The following is a 6,008-nucleotide window of genomic DNA, read 5'->3' on the forward strand; positions in this document are numbered from 1 at the left end:
CTGATGATTCTGTACGGAAGGGCTGCAACATATCCTGTGCTCAACGCAAGGGTCGGTAAAGATTGTATCCTGGGAGGGGACAGGGAGCGAGCAGGGATGACGTAGAAAGTGGCTGCAATTTCGCCTTCCCTCCCCCTGCTCTGTTTTGCAGACAGAAAAACAGCTTTAATATACACCAATTGGTGGCACTGTTTTACACAATCGATGCGTCGGGAAAATCGTGAAATTACATTTAAAGGATATAGCACCAGGTCACCAGCAATTTTCATTTTTCAGTACATCCTATTAAAAAGCCAAAACCAATTTCTGTCCAACTATCAATTAATTAATCCTACCAGCTATTACCGTTTTTTTCGATTGCTAAGACACATTTTATGAAACAATTCCCCTTTTTCTCAAAACTGTGCCTTCTTATGGCACACACAAGCTATAAAAAACACAGACAATGTAGATTACCCCTAAGACACCAGTGAGATAAATTCAAAGCACTACTGCAAAAACCTTTTATAGCAGTGAGTGAGGAGTTTTATGCTTATTTTCAGGTTTTCAGATTTTGATCTTTGCAATGTTACACTAACAAATGAAATTTCAGTCCTGCAAATAAATATTTAATTTGCAGTACAGAAAACTGATGCTGAGTGAAAAGTTACTGTACAGTAAACACAACAAGTTGAAGGAACAAAAATATGTTGTCATTTCAAAGGAGAATACCATAAAAAAGGAGCAGTATGAACAAGAATAGCAATTTAAAGAATAGTTTACTATTCACACTACATGGTCAGCTTGATCGCTATATTGTCTCTGGGCTGGGTCAGGCCACAAAATTGAATCCACATCACACATGATGTTAGCCCTTGCAAAGTAGTATGGGAAATATGCCCTGGTATGCCTGATCCACCCTTGGATAGATTCAAGAGCACACAGGCCTCCTCCATGGCCTGGAAGAGATTTTCCCACACATAAGGGTTGCTAGTGTACACCCTTTACCACCATACAGAGAAAAAAAAATCCTCAATAGGGTTGAGGAATGGTGAGTATGCAAGCAGAAATAGCACTGAATATCTAGGGTGGTCCATGAACAAGGCACAACTTGAGCAGCACTATGGAAACTCATGTTTTCAATCACAACATAGTGGGACTGCGCCGGCCGCCCTGGCTCCCCTTCTTCCTGTTGATGTATGTTGTTTTCCACGTTATTTAGGAATGCAGTCAGCTGTGCCGTGTTGTAAGGCCCCAGGGTGTCATGGCAGGGAGGACGTCCCTGATGGTGGTAGTTTCATGTTACCTCCTCCTTGTCCTGGCACCTCAACAGTGCACTGGCCGATTATATTTCTTCCTCTTCTCCGCCTTTTCGTCAGGTAAAACCCTGTCTCGTTAACAAAGACATATTTGTTTTTGTGCAAATATTCTCTACAAAAAATATTGTAGGTATATTGTAAATAAAGTAAAGGTTGGTGCAGTGCACTCACACTTTGCCACAATGAAAGATATGCCCTGCATACAGTACATTACTTTACATTACATTATTGGCATTTGGCAGACGCTCTTATCCAGAGCAACGTACAATGAAGCGCAAATCAAACCGAGGGCCAAGTACATTCAGGACCCTAGAGGAAAGTACAGTTCTGAGTCCGTGCATGATCCCATAGATACAACTTGAACCCTTGAAGAGTACATCAACTTAACTAGCATACCACGCATACAGTAATTTACAGTAAGGCATGACATTACCATACCAGACATGATTCATAAGGGCATTTGTTTGGAGAGATTTGTAGAAAATGTTAGAAAATTTGCAGCATGTGTTAAAACAAGGGAAAAACGTTTTTAGTTCTGAGAGATTTGTTGGTCCTCTGAAGTAATCATTTGGGAGTTTTTGCGAAAAGAACCCGTTTTAGTGTGCTAGCAATCGCAAAAAAAAAAAGAGAACATAGAACATAGGCATAGAACTCCATTGTTAGCCAAAAAAATATTCAAATAAGTCAAAGGGACATGTTGCTTGGGTCAGCATACTTCATCAATTTGTACTTTTTACTGAAACAACTTTATAAAGTTAAAACAATTGCTTTTACGAATTTTGAAAAATAGTTCCGCTTCAGGTTGACTGACAGTAAGGAAAGTAATATGCATGCTTGGGAATTGCACACTGTTGTTTACTATACCACATTTCTCCATTGAAGTCCTTTCAAAACAACAAATGTATGATATTAATATCATTTTGGACAATGCTTTTAAATTCTTCACACTAAACAAATTACTCTTCTGGGACGGATTTCTTTTTTGAGCCCCACAAAAGAATATGCAAAGATATAAAAGCAAAAATGTATGCAAAGACTATCGAAGCATTAATATTACTATACTATCGTAGTGCAGATCAGACATGCAAGTACAATCATGGTGGTGTTTGGTACTGAATTATCTGCCCCCTATGGAGGACAGTCTGGTCTGTGGACCATAACAGACCTATGAGTGGGGGTGCCGGGAATGAATAATTCAGATAGGTAGGAGGGAGCAAGAACAAGGCTGGGTTCGAGTCCACTTTAACACATTCCCTTCCCTTGCCATCTTCCCTCGAGGGAGGCATTTCCAGACTACATTTGTGATGCGCAACAAGCAAACATAACAGTTGCTCTGCAAGGGAGGATGGATGATGAACAAACCAAAATGAAACTGAACAGCCCTCACCACCTATCGGAAGTGCTATCTTATAGTAATAACCTTGGCTCCATGCGCAAGTATGTTCTTCTTCTGTCGGGTGACTTTGGACTGTTAATGAATAATTCATAACAACCACCATAGCTTATTTTTAGCGATAATAAATACACACCAGCCAGTCTTATAAAACACCAGTGAGGATTTCTTAAACCTCACTGAAAAACACAAACAAAAAACATGTAGGCTAAAGTGTCTGACAATGTTAAATTGTTAGTTCTTAATCCCCCCCTCCCTCAACATGCACTCATGAATAATTCAGGAACCTCCCAAACTCTACAAAAAAATATGGCCTCTTCCCTTTGAAAGCGTACTGATACGCTCCTGTCTTCTTCACGCATGGAGCTTTGCATTATGGGATTTCCCTTCTTGCTGGAAGCTTGCATTTTATACACTCGGCGGGAGGGAGGGAGAACGAGGGAGCAAGGGAATAATCGCTCCCTCCCCTTTCATAATTCTGAACCAAATCCCACTTGGCATGGCATCCATATTTCATCCTGGCCTTTTTTTGGGATTCCCCCCTGAAGTAAGGGATGGGAGCGTCAGAGAGAAAACATACAATTTGGAATCGAAGCAGCCCATGAAATGCTTTGAATATGGTGGCAAGTAGATTGGTTCCCTATGACATCGTACATAAATTACAATGTAATTGACAGTGACTGGGGGTTAAGTGAGCAGATTTCATGGTGTGTCCAAGTAGCCTGGCAGCTGACTTCCACACATACACAGCTCAGGGAGAGTTTTGGATAGGAGACGGATGAATATGGCATCACAGTAATCCAAGCGGGAGGCTATAAATGCATGTATTTGTTTTGGCAACAGTGAGACTCAGGGATGGACTGAGGCTAGCAATGAGAAGAAAGAAAGCAGTTTTGGTGATAGTTTCAAAAAAGCTTCAAAAGAAAAAAAATACAAAACAAACCTAGTTTTGCTTCTTAGTATTCCCTTCAATGTTGTTTTGCTTCCTGTTGACAAAAAGTGGTGGAATGTAGTTCTCATTACTGCACATTAGCAGGGATGTGTGTTCACGATCTGACAGTTAAACAACTATAAATCCAAGCATCATTTTTAGACAACAATTTGTATTGTGACCATCACAAGTCATTGTCCTTTATCAATTTGACAAAGAGCTGAAAGACAACGGGGGAAAAAATAATAACTAATATCACAGTGATCTGCCTTAGTCGGCTTTGCACACATCCAATCAGTGATCAAAGTAGCATTTACAATTCAGCTTCAGTTTCAAAATGTATTTGGTTTCACAAAACCCTGCTTGGGGAGGATTACCATGCCCTTTGACTAGTTATTTTTCCAGTTCTATGGCAAACCCAGGCTCTGCATTCTGTAAGCAAGTCTCCATTCGGTCTGCTGCCTTTCAAAGCTTCAATGATTACAGATATTGCCCAACAAAGCCAAGAACAGCATAATCAATGCCTCCTCATTAAAGCTTGTGCAAACTGCACTCCACTTACCCAATCACAGACACCCTGAGTAAAGCAAAGCTCCCAGAGTACACCAATCAGGCAAGCCGGTCAGAGTGCTGGCTTTCAGGGGTCAAAACAAACACTTTTATCAATCACTTGAGTCTACACCTGGACATTCATCAATGAAAGCATAAATAAAACAATTTCTTCAGGAAAATCATGCCAAGAACTCAGAAATTTGATGCCACATCCATATGCATGCCCTTTCAGACTTGGTCACTGTAAGTGGTAGAACTGGACAACATGGGAAAGGTTGCAATGATGACAGGCCTACTTCTGGAATCACACACAGCTACCAGGAATGATGGTAACACATGGGTACAATAATAAATTAAAAAAACCTGGACACAACTACCCTGAGAATGAGAGTGAAGAGTCCAATAGCCCAAACATGCCATACAAACGCCCATGCATCGCCCCGAAATGAGTGCAGTAAGCTGCCTTTTTTTATTGACCGAAATCCATCAGCTGAGATGCGCAGTTATATTATAGTTACACATTATGGACTGTTCTTCATGCAGGAATCAATATCCCTCCCTCTCCTTGTTGAATGGTGAGAACTTGGAAGACCCCAAACAGACCCTGCTGAAGGCTATCCATCTTCAGACTAAACAGACGGCTTTTATGTAGACAGCTGGTGGCTAGTACACTACGTGCTTTTATTTTGTTCCATGCTTTGTTCTTTTTCCACCGCTTCGGAAATTTGTTTTCCTGGGGATCAAGGATTTCTTTTTTACATTTTTCCCCCAAACTATTCCAGGTTTTCCCATTTTCTTGATTCCTATTTTTTTTCTTTATTCCATGAACAATGTAGGAAAAAACACTTTTGATTGATAGTGATCAAAATACATTTGCCTGCCATGACCGTACAGACAGGCTACAGTCCTAAAGTTCACCTTCCCTTCATATTCATATTCCCAACTACAAACTGAAAACTCGGTGACAGTGCGGAATGGAATCTGGCAGTTTCACAACATCACACACACTGCTGCTCGTAAAAGCCGCGCGCCAGCCCCTAAAGCATAAACCTTCATTTGGTAACATTTATCAAAAACACAATCCAATTCACAGGTTTTTAACGACAGGTCTTTGTCTCGTTGGGTCCCTGCGTGCGGAGAACACGAGGCGGTGGTTATGAGTCTCCAGGCAGTGCAGTGTAATGGTCAGGAAGCCAGGCTCGTAACTCCAAAGGCCAACATCTGACCCAGCGGCAGAGTGAGAGCACAGAATGTTCAGGAAAGTTCTATTGTCGCCTGACAGAGTGGTCGTTGTCCTTAGCAAAAAGTATAAACGCATTCCAGTTTAAAGCACGTATTGCCGAGACCAGCGTCATCCACTGCAGGTCATCAGAGGCAGCGACACTCTGTCGCAGGACTATAAACTGGCTATAAAATGAATTTTGGTTGGTTCCACTCCCAGGTGAGACTCTGCCACTGTGCCCTTGAGCCAGGCTCTCCACCTGAATTGCTTCAGTAAAATGTCCTGCGGTGCAAATTGATTTTGTATGAAAGTAATCTGTGCAAGTCATTCTAGATAAAACATTCTGCTAAATTCCACATTTTGTTCATTTTATTTAAAAAAACATTTTTCAAATACAGATCCTCATAATCCTGTGCAGGAGGATACGACTGAAAAATCAATGCCTTCCCACATAGAGAATCATAGGAACATTTATTTTTTCATGGGAATTATTTTCAGCAATTTCAGTAAATCAGCAAAAGCTCCAAGGCTTCCCGAAGCCATGTGAGAGGTCAAGCCAAGGAATTTCTCTGCTCCGGTTTCAGAAACTCAGCCTCGGTGGATAACAGACCA

Source organism: Conger conger, chromosome 3 (assembly GCF_963514075.1).
Source record: "Conger conger chromosome 3, fConCon1.1, whole genome shotgun sequence".
NCBI lineage: Eukaryota > Metazoa > Chordata > Actinopteri > Anguilliformes > Congridae > Conger > Conger conger.